Below are 19,349 nucleotides of genomic sequence, written 5' to 3' on the forward strand. Positions count from 1 at the left end.
CTAGACTATTCATAAAAAAAATTAATAATTATGAATAGCGAATTCGATCATCTAAAGTGCTTTCTTAATCAAATCGCAAAATTATTTTTCGTGAAAGAGTTGGAAGCAAACTACATTTTTTAATTTTATTTTATAACATATATTCCAAACGAGGTGGGGTTGGTGGGTTGGATCGAAGGTTAAAATAGCATCCTCACCCAACCAAACACTATATTTGAAAATATCCTTCATACCTGACTCATTAGGGGCAAAGCCCTTTGGAGATCCTAATTCATGGCGAAAATTGTCATCCCTACCAGTTTGCCATAATTGGAAGAGTATTGTTGATATGTATATCTTTCCAACCCAATGCACCTAATAGGAGGAGGCCACGTGGAAGCAAGCCTGAAACAAGGGACCAAGAAAAAGGTAATATGGCTCACAAGGACTCATCCGCAGATATAGGTAGCATCCCAATAAGAAGTGGCCACTTGAAACAATAAATAGGTCGGAAACAGTTGGATGGTGGACTTGGTGGATGGCTTGGAACACATGAAGGACCATTCCAGAAGGAAGAATGGCAGAACTAATTGTTCGAGCTAGATTTGTCCCTCGCACAACTCCCATGGGTCTTGCATGTCGGGCAAGATTTGCTGCTTGGTGTACTGGAATATGAGTTTGTTATTACTTTCAATGGTGCCTTTGTTAGGCCTTGAGGCTCTCAATCAAAACTAATATGGGTCTGAGCGTGCCACCATTTTCTTTGTATAACAAATTGTTCTTTTTTGGTTATTAAATGGATTGATTACTTGCGCCACAAGTTTTTTAGACTTCTTAGTTGGATTGTTTACAGATAGGTTAAGTCTATATAAAGTTCTTTTTCTTGCCTTGTAAACAAGGAATTTTACTCATAATATCATATGTCCAGTTAAAGGGAGTTCATGGCCCTTTAAATTATTTCTCTGGTTACAGTTTTAGGCTAACAATAAAGAAGCAAGGTTAATTAGTTTAGCAAGATTAATTATGGATGAAACTTAGAATGAAAAGCAGTTGAAATTGATATAGGATCCAATGAAAGATGCATAAACAACAAATCTAATTTATGTAAGTACAAATAAAAGAGAATCAGGTAAGATTATGACATTTTCAAGCAAGGTTCGTCTTCTTGCAACCACTTCTCTTTGTATTTTACAGGGGTGGTAATCTTTGAAGAATGAATATAAATCGGGTTTACTAAAGAGATTCGATACTATAACACAGGGGAAAGGTAGCAGAGCTTCTAAAACTTGACAAAAAATGGTTTTCTATGGTGGACCTACGACTAAAAGGGTAAAGTTTGAACAAACTAAAGCTTTTTGGTTTCTTGCTTAGTGTAGAGTTGAATGTCTTTTGATTGATTGGTTAAGTATCTTGCTTCCTTGTGTCTTTCATTGCTTTTATAAACTCTCTAGCATGACTATCCAAGCCTCCCTTTTTGGTGATGGCCTCCAGAGTATGGTGAGTCACCATCTACTTTTGTTATTTACCTACTCACGCCCTGGAAAACTACTTTTTGCTGAGGGTGAGCTGCCCTCTATCACTTGTCACTTCTCACATAGGCTTGTTGCCTATTTCTTGGCAAAAATGATTTTCAATTCTTCCTGGGCTACCAACTGTCCGAGCCCAATCTTCTTTCTACTTTTTGCGTTCTTGGGCCTTCAATCACCAAGCCCATCATTAAATATCCACTCAAACAGTGCCCGCTTTAATCATTGTTAAGTCTACTAATCAAGACATTGATAATGATTAAAATCAATTGCATGCCGAAACTGGGTATTAGCGCCTCTTAATTAGCCATTTTAAATAAACATTTGCACTAACTCACAATTTCCAACATTACTTACCTGCCCGTTAAATAACTTCCATTTCACTTTTTTTGGCCACTTCCTTCAACAAACTTGATTCTTTGAACTATCAAACTCTCTTGAATTTTCAACCCTTTCTTGCCTCGATTTCTAGCCATTTTTTCATTCTTTTCTATCGAATTCAACAATGGTTCCCAAATCACGCCCTGCATGCGAGTCTAGAGAAGGGATTTTCACTCTTCGTCATAGACTCAACAGCCTTCATTATCCTTAGGCTGGCCTTAATCTGCCCATTTTCTTCAAGGAAGGGGAAGTGCATTCATTGGGGGCCGCCTAGACTACCAAAGTTCCTGTTGCTATGGAAAGCAATGTGCCAGATGCCAACTGGTTCACTCTCAATCCTTACACCGCTAAGGCATGAATTTCTACTTCAAAGTGGTCTCACTTGAAGAAGGGTTTCCCCTCAATGAAGGATGAAGCCTGGTCCAAGTGGGTGGACGAATTAGAGCCTATCTGGAGGAAGAAATTGATGGCAAATGGCATCTATGAGCTTATCATGATGTCTAAGACTATTATCCCCATCAAGCATGAGCTTCTCTCAATATCTCTCATTTTCTAGAACACAGAGACCAATACTTTTGATTTCAGAGTGGGTCTCATGTCTTCCACCATCCTGGACATGGCTTAGGTCTTTAGTTTAAGGTCATCGTGCTGGTGTGTGGACATTACACACGATTGGTCATCACTCTCACATCTTGCTGCTAAAGGCTTAGAGGCTTCTTAGTCTATCACCAACTTAAAGTGTAACTCAACCACCTTTAAAAGTTATGAGACCTTTTTCTTGTGCTTCATCCCTTTTACCAATTAAATGTTTAGCCCACCTTCCTTCATTGCTGACCCAGCTCAAGAACACATGTACTTTCTCCTATATTTGTTGAATAAACATGTGTTCCCCAACAAATCCAAAATAGTGAAGATGGAATGGATCCCTTTGGTGGAGGCGCTGCATTCCTTTGACAATGTCACCACCGGCTCCTTTATTCTAGCACATCTCTATCATTTGCTTTATAAGATGACAAAAGACCAGCTTTTCGAGACCAACGTCAATGGAGCTACCTGGATGGTGCAGCTCTGGCTTCAATGGTACTTCCCAGAATTACAGGCTTCAAACTTGGTGTTTCTAAAGGGAGTAGCTCTCGCCCGAATTTTGGCAGATGCATCCACCACCAACCATACTACCTTAGCTTGCCTTTATTTCTTCAGAATATGTAGGACTAGGGTTGATCTTGAGTGGGGTGCCTCAGTGCTTAGGAGGTACCCTTGGATTTCGGACAACCTCTTCCCAGATTCCTATGGGGAGAATGCCAGCAGCTTCTGCAAGGACAAATTCATTAGCAGCATCTAGCAAAGGGATTTGGCATGGGGAGTAAGGAGTAACTAAGCGGGCTATAAATGCGGGCTGAAGGTTTACCACCCCAACTTCTATGGTAGACAACTGGGGTTTAGACATGCAATCCTAGCCTCATTCTTTGATTCAGTCCAGTGTGTAACCTTTTATAGTTTCTGTTCTTCTTCAGAGGCTACGTTTCAGGTGAGCAGACGTAGCTTGGAGTAATGACCAAGATAGCTTATAAGCCTAGGACCCTTAATTTTAAGTACACATCTTTGTTCACCACTTGGTGGGAGGCCAAATAGTCTAGGAAATATGATGAAGATGTTAGAGAAGCCCATTATAGGTTCTTCGGGCAAGTTTTTTTTCAAGTCTCTTTCCAAGAAAGAAGAGTTTGAAAGCTGAAATGAGGCCATCAATCAGAAAAACCAACTCCTGCTGATAGGTAACCTACATTGTTGCCTCTTTCCTTTACTTCATATTTTCATGGTTTGTGATTGCTAACTATCTCCTTAATCTTGCAGCCCAAGGTAACTCTGATGAAGCGGGTGTTGGGCTAGAAGAAGAAGCTACTGATGCCTTGGTTCTTCAAGAGGTAGCTAGGCAAGAAGCGGGCTTTAGCGATGTTCCTGAAGATGTTGAGAACATTTATGAGATGTTCAGTGAGTTAGAGATAGAAGCTAGGCCCGGAGTAGATATTAGGGCTCATCGTCGAGCAATATCTGATGTTGTAGAATCCCCTGATTCTGATCCCGATGGGAGGTCCTAGGCTAGACCTGATCCCCCTGCTCCAAGAGCCACTCCAGCCAAGAAAAAAACCAGGTCTCAGACCTTTCAAGTCTCTAAGTCTCAATTTGCCCTCCCAATTGAAGTGGGCAAGAAAAAACAAAAGTCTGCCAGTAAGTGGTTCAAACTTGATTTTCCTTTATTTAATTTCATCTATTTAAGTTTTGAACTGATCATGTTCTCTTTTGTGATTAGGACTTGTTATTAGCAAGAAGCTTGATTCTACCCTGTGGGTGCAAAAAATAAGGCTGAAGCAAGCAGCCACTTCCGAAATTTGGGGGAGTGGAGCTAGAATAAAGGGGCATGATCATGGAAGATGGAACATGGAGAAATAGAAGGAAAGTGGGACTTGGAGCCCAAGTATTTTATGCCTATAAAGGAACTAGAATCTGAGAAATGGGGGATTAGATGGCTTTACAATGTCTTGCAATTATTTTGAACAACGACTAACTTGAGTGTCGGAGTGTTTCCTTGCAGGTCCCCCCGCTTTCATTGTTGACAAGCGAAGATAGTGTCCAAGGCTTCTCAACGTGTTCAAGATTACTTGTTGGAGGATTGGAGGAACCGAATTTTTCCACTCCAACAGTTTGTTGGAAGATTGGAGGAACCAAATTTTTCCGCTCCAACATACCCCTAAGGAGATAAAGGCAGGTGTGAAGGGGTAACAAAGTGATAATGAGGTCATTTCTAAGATCTTAGAGGAGTTGAAGGTAGTTTTCTTGAACTTTTAGTACTTAATTACTTCTGAAATTCATCTCTTGTACTCAACTAGTTCTGTTGTTTTCCAAAATAGACTTCCAAAGCAGAAGAGACTTCCTAAACTAAGCCCTCTTCACCTCCAGCCCGACCTGTGCGCCTTTCTTCTCCTCAGGCCGAACCTTCAGTCGGGCGAGCACTAGCTCATTCTTCTTATTCTATTCCTCCAGCACTGGTAGTGACATCCATCTCCCAATTTAAATCAACAACTGAAGATATGCCTCACTTTGTAGAGGATGACAGTACATTTGTAAGTTCTCTTTTCTTAAGCAATTGTAAGCTTTTCTTAATGTCTTTTTACTCTGAATTTATGCTTGGTATTTTGTCTTTGTCAGTCTTCCCTCTTGCCAGAGGCTACTAATCATCCAACATTAGCTGTTGAGGAACCCATAGTTCTTAAGATACAAGTTGTCTCAGAGACGACTAGTCCTAGGGCTTCGCATGCTCATACTTAAGCAAGCCAACCAACTTCCCCCTAGGCAGCTATAACAACACATCCTCCTCCCAAAGCACAAGGCCTCCCCAGGTACAAACATACTTGTAATCTTGTATTTTCCTAATTCGGGTCAAGATTGCTTCATTAATATATCTTCTTTGCTTTTTAACAGGCCTCTGGTGAGGGCTTGGGTAGGTCTTCTCAGCCCACTGTGAGTAGAAGAGTTCCTTCTCGACCCCTCGAGCTACTGGAGTTTCAGGGATTCTAATCCCTCGGCCTAGAAAGGTTGTTGCTGCTGAATCCTTTCATTTTGTTCCTGCTGAGGTTACCAACATTGCTGTTGCTGCTTTTAGTGGCATTAGTGTGATGCTTCCTCCTCTGGCTTCTCTTCTAGCTATGGCTTTTTTGCCCGAGCTAGTCAGAGAATTCGAGCAAATTAGGACTAAGATGAGATCCCCAAAGCACATGATCTTCAAAGAATGGATGCATATGGACTTTTCTGCCCTTTTTAGCCTTAAGGCTCTTCAAGATGCTGAGAGATCTCTTACTGAATTATACCAAGCCCAGTAGATGACTGAGGTGCAGTATGAGTCATTCATTTCATTCTATGAAAATCTAAGGGCTTTGAGGGATTAACATCTTAAGGCCAAGAGGCAAGCCAACAAGGTGAGGTGCTACAAGGAGAAACACACTCGGACCTCCACTACTCTGCAGCAGCTGGTGGATGAGGGTTTGGCTATGGATGATCGGATAATGGTGGTAGCTGTCAAGATCCAGAAACTGGATGAACAACTTTCTGCTCTGAAGGCTAAGTAGAAGACCCTCCCAAGCAAGCTATACAAGAAGATCGAGGAGGTGAAGAAAGTAAACCACGAAGTGGAAGAGTCTGAAGCCCAGTAAGCCAACATCAATATAGCTTTAGAAGAGTCGAGTCGTATTTTTACCATCATGCAGACTTATCATTCTAGGATAGCTGCCTTGGCTAAAGATGTAAAGTTGTTAATTTAGGGCTTCTGTACTTCCACGATTATTGAATGAAAAGATCTCTCACTACTTCACCATTTTGCTTACTTATTTACACTTTTCTAATATAAACAACTACTTTAGGCACGTAAAAGGGGCCTCACCCCTTCTCTAAGTATTATACTTCATTAATATAACAGTCTTTAACATCCTAAAAAGTGGGGTGGCACTTCTTTATAAATTTAGCATTGATTGGATGTTTTTGTAAGTCCATATCTAAGTCTGCCAAGTAATACGCCCCTCGGTGTAATACTTTTGTAATTGTAAAATGGCCTTCCCAAGTAGGACTCCATTTCTCAAACCTCTGAGTTGAGCTCCTAAGGGCAAAACTACTTTCCATGCCAATTCTCATTCTTTAAAACTCTTCAGTCTTACTCTCTTATTGTAAGCTCGGGCAATAACCTTTTTCCCTTATTGGATCTTGTTTAGAGCTTTAATTCGGGCAACATCTAAATCCTCAATTCCTTGACACATGGCCTGAATAAATTCATCACTATGTAGGCCAAATTGGTTCTCAAGCCTCACAAAACTCACATTAATCTCCATAGGGAGCATTGCATCTTGCCTGGCATTTTAATGCATAAAGAGTAGTCCCAGTTCATGCTCTTTTTGAGGTTTTATAAGCCCAAAGAGTATCTCCCAACTTCTTTTGCCATATTTTTGGGCTATCTGCCACCATTATTTTAATGATAATCACTAATATCTTGTTGCTAGCTTCTGCTTGACCATTAGATTGGGGATAATAAGGGATAGACTAGATCATCTTTATCTTGAACTTAGCTGCAAACTCTTCCACTTCTTTTGAACTAAATGGTGGCCCTCTATCTATATTAATCATTTCAAGCACCTCATATCAGTGTAGAATTTCGGTCTCAATGAACTTCTTCACAACAGCTGAAGTAATGGTCTTCATAGCTAAAGCCTCAACCCACTTAGTAAAGTAATCAATTGCCACAATTATGAAGGTGTGTCATTTGCTGGAAGCTGGGTATGTTTAACCGATAAAGTCCATGGTTCACCATTTGAAAGGTCATGGCTTTACTACTGGATTCAATGGTACTGATGGTGTATGTTGGAGGGGTCCATGCCTTTGACATTCCTCACATCCTCTAGCATAAGCTTTACAATTTTTTTTATCAGGCCAGAAGTAGCTATATCTTTTCAACAACCATCTCATCTTTGTTCTTGCTTGGTGCGCCCCACAAATGCCTTCATGTAGCTCAGTCATCACCCTCATTGATTCTTCCAGACCCAATCATTTTAATAAAAGCCCATCTGGAGTATTTCTTAGCAAAGTTTTATCCCACATAACAAACTTAGTTGTCAGTCGTCTAATCTTTTTACTAGTGGGAAGAGAATGGTCCTTCAAGTACTAGATGGTAGATGTTCTCCAGTCCTCTATCTCGGGCTCTTTAGTCATTACATCCAAGCTAAATCCTCTCTCAAAGATAGAAGGGAGACTTCTCCTTTGTATCTCTAATTTCATCTCAGGCTCTCTTTCTTGAACATGTGCTCCAGAAGCACTCTATGCCATTTCATTGGCAATCAAATTTGCTTCTATAGGAATATGGCTAATTGTTGTTCCATTACCCCAATATCCTAATAATTAAGTAGCTTCCAGGTAATACTCTGCCATTATGATATGTCTACATTTGTACTCTCCATTTAATTGATTAATCACCAACTTAGAATCACCATATACTTTTATTTCAGCTACTCTCAACTCTATTAGAATTTCTAAGCTAATGATTAGTGTTTCATACTCTGCCCTATTGTTGGTAGTATCCTTGTAATCCAGAAGAAATGAGTAGCAATGTTGGACTCCCTTTGGATCAATGATGACAATTCCAGCTCATGCAACATGTTGTGTACAAGACCCACCCATCAAAATATAATCTCTAGGGAGTGATTCATATGCTAGTTATTCTTTTTACTTCTTGCTATATTTATTCCTTATTGCCCGACTGAGCCTTACTAGGTGGGATCCAAAGGCTAGCCACTTCTAGAGTTCTAGGGATGTTGACGAGTTCCTCCTTGGATTCTTGGTGCTCTGCTAGGAAGTCTGCAATTGCTTGTCCCTTTACTGCCCTCTGAGGTACGTACTGGAAACTGAACTCTGATAGTGCTAGGATCAATCTCCCAATTCTTCCGGTTAGCATTGGCTTGGACAACATGTACTTGATCACATCAGTTTTGGCAATTATATGGATATGGCAAGGTAACATATAATGCCTTAATTTGCTGGCAGTAAAGTACAAGGCTAAGAATAATTTTTCAATTAGGGTATGTCTTATTTCTACCTCTGTAAGGACCATACTGAGGTAGTATATCGCCTACTCCTTTCCCCTTTCATTATTCTGAGCCAATAAACTCCATATTGACTTCTCAGATGTTGAAATGTAGAGCTTGAAAGGCTTCCTCCTCTGGGGAGGCATGAGCATTGGATGAGAGGCCAGACAAGACTTCACTTTATCAAATGCCTTTTAGTGTTGAAGGCACCATTCAAACTTGTCTTGATTCTTCAATCTTAATAAATGAGTCAAAGGTTGGATCTTGCCCACCAGATTAGCAATGAATCTCCTCAATAAGTTAATATTCCCTAGCAACCTTTGCAATTGCACTTTGTTAGTGGGTGTATATGACTCCATTATAGCCCTAGCCTTGTTCTTGTCCACTTCCACACCTTTTTTATGGACCAAGAACCCTAGAAAGTTGCCCGATCTAACCCCAAATGTACACTTTCTAGGATTCATCTTCAACTTGTGGGTTCTTATTCTCAGCAAGGCTTGTCTGAGGTCTTCCAGATGCTGATCTTCAATTCTAGACTTCACCACGATGTCATCAATGTATACCTCTATGCTATGCTAGATCAAATCATGAAAAATAGCATACATCGCTATTTGATAAGTAACATCAGCATTTTTCAGCTTGAAGGGCATGACAACGTATTCACAAGCTCTTATATGTCCTGGGCATCTGAATGTTGTCTTATGTGTGTCTTCTTTAGCCATTTTATCTAATTATATCCAACATTTCCATCCATAAAAGGTAATACTTTGTGTTGTGCAACTGCATCAATGAATAGGTCAGCCATAGGCATAGGATATTCATCCTTGAGAGTTGCTTCGCTAATATTTCTATAATCGACACAACATAGAATGACATTAGTTACAGCTTTTGGTACATGTACAATGGTGGCCAACCACTTTACATATTTTGCAGGCCTAATAAAACCTGCCTTCACTAGCTTTTCAATTTCCTTCTTAATTTGTTTCTTCTATTTCTTTTGACATCCTCCTTAGTGCTTACTTTACAAGTCTGTACCTCTTTTTAATAGTCATTTTATGCTCTACTAAGCTAGAGTCTAATCCTAGTATTTCTGTGTAATGCCATGCAAAACAATCTTTGAACTTGTGCAAAAGATTAACTATCTTTGCCTAATCTTCTATTTCCAGCATGGCACTGAGTTGTATTGGCCTTGGATCTTCCTCAGTTCCCAAATTAATGGTTTCTAAAAGGTCTTGAACTTCGGGTGCTGGTTTGTCGGGCTTTGTAGACAAAAATTCTATTAACTTTAAAGCCTCGGGCTCATCCTCTGGCCAATCCAAGTCATATATACATTCTACCATGTGGATGGCTGCCTTAATTTCTTCTTCCAAAATTTCTCTTCCTTGATCATCTTTGGTGCCTGAAGTTCATTCTCTCCACTCTGCCATTTCCTTGGCTGAGCTTTTCTTGATCTTCCTTCGTTCTTTTCCATAGTTCATCAGTATCTTGATTAATGACCTAACTGCTATTGCTTGATCCTTTCTCTTTTGGTTTGTTATTATTAGGGTTGGCGGGCATGGACAATATGAGGCTTGTCCCATTCTTCTTAAGTGAGAAAAAGTCTTTGTTCTAAGAGTTTTTGGGTCGTTACCTTGATAAGGCAGTTGTTCTGGTTAGTACATAGACATTGTAGGATCCTAACATTGAGATTGTAGAAATTAGCCTCAACAATATTAGTTGTAGGGAGAAATAGCCATGACTCGACCTCCACCATCTCCCAAAATCCTTATTTTGTAGTAGTAGGTTCATGAGAGACAACAATGCAAGGTAGATGGTATATACTCTGGTGTATCCAATCCCTTCCCAACAACGCCCCATAAGTAAAGCTGCTGTCTACTACAAAGAATGCCAACATAATCTTCTTGATCCCAAGTCTACTTCTAAAGGCAGTATCTCATGTGTTTTGGTTATGACCCTAGAAAAACTAAACACTATGAGATCAGTGGGAATAAAGTCTTTCTCACCTCTGCAAAGTTTCTTTATCTATTTAAATGGTAGTACATTAACTGTTGCCCCCCATCTATCAACACCTTTTTAAAATGGACCCCTTTCAAATGAGTTGTCACATATATGGGCTTTAGATGGTTTGCCAAGGCCAAACTTGTTTTTTTTAATACCATTTTCTCATAATAAACTCTCTCGGGCCCTTTTTATATGGGGTTAGGCAAGTCTGCGAAGCTTAACTTCTCCTTACTAACCTCTTCAATATTAACAAGAGCCATCATTGGCTCTTGTGCCAAATAATCATCCTCCATAACAGCTGGTTGATTTGGTTCTGCACAGAACATGGAGGACAGCATATAGGTCATGTTAACATGAAAGTTGCTAGGTCCAGGTGTTCTTTCCTTTTTCTCCCCAATCTAGCACGGAAATCGGTCCATCCAGGCTTGAGCATCTTTTCTTAACATCAACTCAGGCACTTCATCTTCTTCTATTGTGTTGAAATCATGTAGTTGTTCTAGAGTCCGAAAAGGAATATCCTCATGTGATGGTGGAGGCACCCTTCTCTCAGGAGAAATGGTTCCAAAACAAATAGGCTTTGGATTCCAACCTGGTGTAGGTACCATTACCATGCTTTTTTGCATTCTTTTTAATACTCTATATTTCCCTGGATGAAGGGTTTGAGGAACATGATCCCCTTCGCCTTCAGCCTTGCTATTAGCCTTCTCTACTTTTTCCCTACTTCTCCAACTAGGTCATCTCTCTTCTCTTTGGGTAAACTCCTCTAACTTAATATTCTTAGAAGCCTTTGAAATAGTAGGAATTTTTAGTGAGTTCATATGAGCCTTGTGTTGCCTCTGAATCATTCTTATCATGGATGCCCCCATTTCTCTGATAGGTATTCCGTCTTTGCCCATTATGTACCATGTTCTGCCCAGTCGGGCTGAATTCACCTTTGTAATTGGTGGTATCGGGCTCATGGTTCTTTCTAGCCTTCCTTGTCCCATGCTGCCATGATTGGTTGGTTGGGGAGTCTTAACATCCACCCAGCGTGGTAACCTCACATATTTATCTTTCACTTCTTCAGAGGCTTCAAAGTTTCTAAACACTTCAGGTAAACTCTTAGGCTCTGGAACACATTCTTAGTAGCCTCCTTAATATCCTAGAGAATACTTCTGCCGACATCCTATTCTTCCACCTTTTTCCTTTTGACCAATTCTCGATCAATGATGGCACCTGATGCTGGTACCTCGAGCTTACATTCACATTGACATCTACTACACAAAACCACTCATTTGACCATAGCTGCTTAGGGCATGTCGGGCAACCTTCTAGTGCCTTCTGTTGGCCTACGTGTCTGCTTTCTTTCTCCTCTTTCATCTAAGGTAACTTTTCCCTTCCCCCTCTTAACTCAATTGAGATTTATCATGTTGATTGGGGCTTCAGAGAATGGATTTGTGTCAATCATCATGTTGGCCTGGGGTTTTTCTAGCAATGATTTCCCTTTGACTATAAGGTCTTGGATCCAATCTCTGAATTGCACACAATTAGCAATTGAGTGATTGAAGGTGTAGTGGACCTTGCAATATTTTTTTCCCTCTGAGTTCTTCAGGTTTAAGCATATTCGTAGTGCTGTCGGGCAAGATTACCCGAGCCCTTACTAGTTCTTCATAGATGTCCGCTGCTTTAGTTAAGTTAAAGGAATATGATTGATATTTTAGAGGTTTCATGGGTACAAACCTTCCATCATTCATCACGATCTTCTGGTCGTTGATGGGTTGATTCAATCCTTTCACCATCCAAGGTTTGAAATGAGTGGCCATCTTTGTAGCACATAGCTTTATCCCTTCTCCCAGGCTGCTATCATTTTTCCTTGCCTCTAGGCCTTCAAACTCCAGTTGATGTATTGGTGCTTTATTTTTATAAAAAGTAGGTACTTTAGATGAAAGCTTCACTTGATGTTATTCTGTCAATAGCTTCTCATACTTAGTGGCCGCAATTACTAGCTTTTGAAGCTCGTTAAACTGCATATCATAGAACTTTTTCCTCAAAGGTAGTCTCAGAGCCTTCTGGGCAATGACTATGAGTTAAGCATGGTTGATTGGGAACTGGCATCTCATCCTGGTCTTTCTAAACCTCATCATGAAATCATCTGTAGACTCATACTGCTTCACTTCCACTAGATCATTAATAGTCATCTCAAGTTCCACCCCATAGAACTGCCCATGAAATGCCATCTCCATTTGCCCCCAGTTAGCAATGGAATTAAGGGGTAATAGAGAGCACCATTGGGAAGCCAAGCCCACCATTGAGTTCCCAAACAATCTCAATTTGTAGTTGAGGTTGTCCTCGAACGCCACACAGTGATTCAAAAATTTAAAAATGTGATCTCTGAAAGATACATTACAATCTTCCCCGCTGAAAGTTGAGAATGCATGCATTTTGAAATTGAGAGGAAAAAGATTATGCTCATCAACATATTCAGGATAAGGCTTCTGATATGTTATTCTAAACATCAAGCGGGCTTGAGGTTGACCATTCGGTACCACCATCATTCTCAATTCTGCCAACTCATTCCTAAGTTGTTGATTGGCCATATTATTGTACGGGGGATAAAAAGTCTCCCATTTCGAGCCATGATCGATGCCCGAGAAAGCTTCACTATGTATGTCGGGCTACCTCCATTTAGCTTCTCCTTCTCCTTTATTAACCAATGATAGTGGCCTGTAAGGAAGAAGCTTGCCCCTGGTTGTGGATAAGCCTTTTCCACTTGTTTCTCCCACTGATTTAGATGCACCGATCTTTATTCCTTTCTGCCTGATTTTCCTTCTAACATCTGGTGGTGCTGGTAGAAGATCGGGCAAACCTATCTATTAAAACTCCTCTTTAGGGTATTCTTGCCGATCGGTTTTAGCCCTTTCCTTCATTTTCCCCTTCGTTCTTCTTTTCTTCAAGTAAGTGAAATTGAGGAATTGCTGGTTCCCTTTCTGGGCTTGCCTCCATGACTCTTTCACTGGCATAACCATATTTTGGTATGGAGTACTCTAACTCCAATTTTCTTTGTAGCGTTCTTGTTAAGGAGCACAGCCTGCTAACCTCTCCCTTGGTTCCTTGATAGATGGTTATACAAATCATCATTAGTGATCTTCCCACCCGACTTCTCAGAAAAGGTCGGACTCTCTAAGATCCTGAGGTTGTGTGGTGAAGGAAAGTTTTATGGGCAATCTGTCATGTCTGCTTTTGTTGAACAAAGAGGTTGCCCAAATTCCACCTTCCACCTGAACGTTCAATCCTTCCTTCATCTTGGCATACAATATTACAAGATAGGTCCTACCGAGCGTGCCAAAATTATGTTCAATCTAAATCTGTCCCTCGCACAACTCCCTTAGGTCTTGCATATCGGGCAAGGTTTGTTGCTTGGTGTACTACAATATGAGTTTGTTATTAGTTTGAATGGTGCATTTGTGGGGCTTTTGTGAGGCCTTGAGGCTCTCAATCAAAACTAATATGGGTATGAGCGTGCCACCATTATCTTTGTATAACATATTGTTCTTTTTTGGTTATTAAATGGATTGATAACTTACGCCACAAGTATTTTAGACTTCTTAGTTGGATTGTTTACAGATGGGTTAAAAGTGTATAAAGTTCTTTTTTCTTGCCTTGTAAACAAGGACTTTTACTCCTAATATCATATGTCCAATTAAAGGGAGTTCAGGGCCCTTCAAATTATTTCTCTAGTTATAGTTTTAGGCTAACAATAAAGAAGCAAGGTTAATTAGTTTAGCAAGATTAATCATAGATGAAACTTTGAATGAAAAGTAGTCCAAAATGATATAGGATCCAATGAAATATGCATAAACAACAGATCTACGTTATGTAAATACAAACAAAAGAGAATCGGGCAAGATTGTCAGGCAAGGTTCGTCTTCTTGCAACCAGTTTTATTTGTGTTTTACAGGAGTGGTAATCTTTGGAGAATAAAATATAAACCCGGTTTACTAAAGAGATTCGATACTACAACACAGGGGAAAGGTAGCAGAGCTTCTAAAACTTGACAAAAGATGACTTTTTATGGTGGACCTATGACTAAAAGGGTAAAGTTTGAACAAACTAAAGCTTTCTGGTTTATTGCTTAATGCAGAGTTGAATGTCTTTTGATTGATTAGTTGAGTGTTCTTCTTCCTTGTGTCTTTCATTGCTTTTATAGACTCCCTAGCCTAATTGTCCAAGCCTCCCCTTTTGGTGATGGCCTCCAGAGTATGGTGAGTCACCATCTACTTTTGTTATTTACCTGTTCATGCCCCAGAAAAGTACTTTTTGCTCAGGGTGAACTGCCATTTGTCACTTGTCACTTCTCACAAAGGCTTGTTGCCTATATCTTGGCAAAAATGATTTTCATTTCTTCCTGGGCTGCCAACTATCTAAGCCCAATCTTCCTTCTACTTTTTGCTTTCTTGGGCCTCAAATTGCACTAAGCCCAGGATTAAATATCCACTCAAGCACTAATCAGCTTAGCTCGGTATCCTAAGAGGATGAACAACCTGGATGATCTCAAAAAACACCTTATTGGCATATAAAAATGTTAAAGTTTTTTTATCACAAATGATCCTTGAAATTGGCCTACACCATTAAGATGGTCCCCCTAAAATTGAAAATAGATCAATGTAGTCCCTGAAAATAGGTGCTGCAAATCAATGTAGTCTTTTGTCACAGTTCTATCAAAATTTTTGTTATGTGCTATTGTGACACATAAATAGGTTCCACAAGTCATTTTTTTTTATCACAAATAGTCCCTGAAATTGAAAAGCAATCAATGTAGTCCTAGAAATAAGGGTCTCAAATCAATGTCATCTTTCGGTCCCAATTCTATCAAAATTATGTTATGTGCTGATGTGGCACATAAATAAATCCCACAAGTCTAATTAAATTAAAAATAAATTAGAAATAAGTTTCATAATTTAATACTTAATTAAAAAAGTTGCCAACCTAAAAACCCAATCCCGCAATCACCTCTGATCCCATCTCACACTCCTCAACTTTCATCTATAGTAGCCTTTGTTGTCTCTTATCTGATTGGACTAGCATCGAGACCACCTTTAGTCACGGTGTGGATTGATGACGACTTATGTGACATCACCATCAACATTTGGGCGATTGACAACCTCACAACCTTAATCTTGAAGAGTTTCTTAGGAATTCCCAGGTGATGTTGGTGACACAGACGAGCTCTGCCTTGAGATAATCTCACTATGCAAAAGGTATTATGAAACAACTTTTTTAATTAATTATTAAATTATTAAACCCACATCAACACCTAACAAAATTTTGACAGAATTGTGACAAGACCACATTGATTTGCAATTTCATTGATCGTTTCAATTTCATAGACCATCTTGATGATGTAGGTCAATTTCAAGGACCATTTGTGATAAAAATCATTAATTCTTATGAGACCCATTTATGTGCTACATCAGCATATAATGAAATTTTTGAAAGAATTGTGACAAAATACCTATATTGATTTCTGACACCTATTTATTTTTTCAAGAACTACATTGATCGATTTTCAATTTCAGAAACTATTTTGAAGGTTGGGTCATTTTCAAAGACCATTAGTCGACTAAGAGGAATGTTGTCTCGTCCCAAGCATTGGTCAGAAGATTCGAAGCCGGTACTAAAGATTCCAACAATTCCTAAATCATGATGGTCAAAGACATGTGTCACAATCATGAGGTGTAGCTGGTCCTCTGCCCAGCTAACAGAGCCGTCCGAGAAATAAAGAGATTTTCTCCCCCTTAATCACAAGAGATTTTTCATAAAACCAGGAGATTTGCTCTTCTATAAATACTAGCTCTCTCAACAAAGAGAGGTAAGTCATATTGTTGCCCTAAACCCCATCTCCATCCTTCAACCCGTAGTGACTTCATCATCGGAGCATCGTTGATAGCCACTATGCCGATGTGCCTCGGATAACCATTTTCGTTCATATTTTGCAGGTTACTCCACGTAGGCAAGTTTGATTACCTCTAATTTGGACCAGCAACCTTGAAATCAATGAAGAAAGTTGAGGTTTCACCATAAAATCAATTAGTAATATCGGGAGTAGTCCAACTACTTATAAGCACATGCAAGGTCCTTAATTTCCCTGATCTAGGATTATTACTCTCAATACGCCCCCTAACGTGTGACGAATTTTCAAACCTAGCACATGAACAACAGAAATTGGGTGACGTGGAGCATACGTGGCTGTTGGACTTCACACGTGAAATTACCTGACTCTAAGACCATGTAGAAGTTCACGTTTCTGTAAAGATAAAATAAAAAATAAAAAAAACTTGGAGAGAGAGAGAAATTGTAGAGAGAGATTGAGAATGTGAAGAATGAATTCTCATCGTACACGTTACAATTGATATACACACATAAATATCCACCCATTGTTGGATCATCATTATTACATAACAAACTATAACTACCAATACTTAACAGCTAAGCTAAGTATTAATCTGGTGCCTTGAGTGCATTGTGATATGGTAGTCCTTCACTATCCTTAACAATCGAGACCATTGAGGCTCCCTTGTTGACTCTCAGTTTTTTGCGACAACAAGTATTATAATTACGTAGATAAACAAAATTCATAACTTTATAATAGAAAACAGACAATCTCCTATCACTATTTAAGCAGTAATGTTTCATCATTTGGAGTATATCTTGTTATATTATTGTTCGCGTCAGGAATTTCCGTCAGGGATGTCTCCTGGCCGACGAGCACACAGCTCCCCTGGAGGTTGGCGCCGGTTTGAGGGCTGCTGTCGGGCTTCTGCTTCGCTGTCGGGCGTTGTCGGGCAAGTCTCGTCAGGCAAGACTCTTCGGGCAAGGCTCTTCGGGCAAGGCTGAAAGAGAAGGACATCGTTAACTTTGAGAGGTGCCTTTGTGGGGCCTTAGGTGTAGGCCTTGAGGCTCACAATCAAGGTTAACATTTAGGTGCTCAGGCGTGCCACTGCCATCTTTAGCATGGCAGATGAGAAATGAATATCGCTTTAGTTGCATGTATGTATGTATCCAAGAAACCGTGTTAGTTATAACAGGTGCCTTTGTGGGGCCTTAGGTGTAGGCCTTGAGGCTTCCCATCAATAACTAAACCGATGCTTGAACACATCATATTTGTTCTCGTGATTGCCGGAGTTTTCTAACTATTATATTTCTGATTACCCGAGTCCAAAAAGTAGAATGAACCCAAATAGGTGCCTTTGTGGGGCCTTAGATGTAGGCCTTGAGGCTTCCTATCAGAGTTCATTCCTATACTTAGACTCTTTAGATCGCTGAACGGAATGAATCCAAATGGATGCCTTTGTGGGGCCTTAGGTGTAGGCCTTGAGGCTTTCCATTAGAATCCATTCCATGCTCAAGCTTTCTATAGTAATCATGATATAATAGAAGGAAAACTAAAGGGTAGGTTGATTACTTACGCCCCAAGTAACTTCGGACTTCTCGTTTATCAAGGACTGTCGTGGATGGGTTAAGTCCACATAAGGTTCTTTCTTATGCCTTGAGGCCAAGGACTTTTAATTGATCAGATTTACATGCCCGAGGGCTTAGGACTTGGATCTGGTTTGAACACTGACAATATATTCAAATCGGATTCAAGTACTGAGAAAGCCTTTTAATAGTCATATTGCTCGTCTTGCAGGTTCCTATCTTTGTAGTTTTGTCAAAGGTCTGAAAGCTTAGAGGGAGAGAGAGAGATTACAAAAAAATGAATCGATACTACATCAAGGTTGAACAAGGTAGCATAGCTATTACAAAGGGTTGAAGAGAGGGTTATCCCGAGGGGGATGAAGGCTTGTCCCGAAAGGGTTGAAGGCTGACTACAGCTTTGTTTTGAAGGCAAATCTGGTTTTGAGCAGAGTTTTTGCTTTTGTTTGTTTGTTTGAGTGTCTTTATTCCTAGTTTCTCCTTCTTCTTATATAGACAACTCGGCTTGGCTCATTGTAGCAGCAGCCTTGCCCGAATGCGGTTTGAGGGTGATGACTCATCGAGTTTTTTACATGGACTGCCATCATAAAGTACTTTATGGGCTGTGTAGCTGATCAGTCTATACCACTTGGCCTTTGGGTAGGTAAGCAAGTGGTCTTCATGAGCTGCACCAAGTCAGAAAAGGCTCTTTCTGCCTTCTGGGCTTCGACTGGGCTTCGACTATCTTCCCTTTGGGCCTCCTTTCGGACCAGCTCCTTTCTTGAGCCCAAAGTTAACTTTTAATCCAAACAGTGCCCTCTTCAATCAATATTTAGCCTGGAATTCCAGGCGCCAATATTGATTGAAAAAGCTCTTTATAAAACCCACGAACCCCTTGCGGTTGAACTCCTCGATCCCCTGTATTCACAGCAAGAAATCCTTCTCTAAGGTTTTGCCCTCGTCATCTTCCCTGGTATTCCCTTCTCGAACTTCCTCAAATGACTGCGGAATCTAGCCAATCCCAACCCTCTTACGAATCTGGCGAAGGAATCGCCACTCTGCGTCGTCTACTCAATGGGCTGCATCGCCCTCGGGCAGGTCTGCATTCCGAGCTTTTCTTTGAGGCGCATGGGGTACAATCATTGGGTCCCACCTGGATTTCTCGGGTCCCTCCAGTGGTGGAGAGCAACATGCCTAGAGATAACTGGTTTTCCCCAAATCCCTACTCAGCTAGGTCAGGCATATCTTCCTCCAAATGGTCATTATATCGTCGAGGCTTTCCTCTGATGAATGATCCTGCCTGGGCTCAATGGATTGATGATTTAGAGCCTACTTTTAAGAGGAAATGGATGAATAATGGGATTTATGAGTTAATCATGCTTTCGAAGACCTCTATTATTCCCAAGCCCGAACT

General features: G+C 40.2%; 1 pseudogene; it reads left to right on the forward strand.

Annotated features, from left to right (window-relative positions):
* Window positions 1–4,972: 4,972 nt before the first annotated feature.
* LOC126609193 (uncharacterized) lies at window positions 4,973–6,199 on the forward strand (annotated as a pseudogene).
* Window positions 6,200–19,349: the final 13,150 nt, after the last annotated feature.

Source organism: Malus sylvestris, chromosome 16 (genome assembly GCF_916048215.2).
Source record: "Malus sylvestris chromosome 16, drMalSylv7.2, whole genome shotgun sequence".
Classification (NCBI taxonomy): Eukaryota; Viridiplantae; Streptophyta; class Magnoliopsida; order Rosales; family Rosaceae; genus Malus; species Malus sylvestris.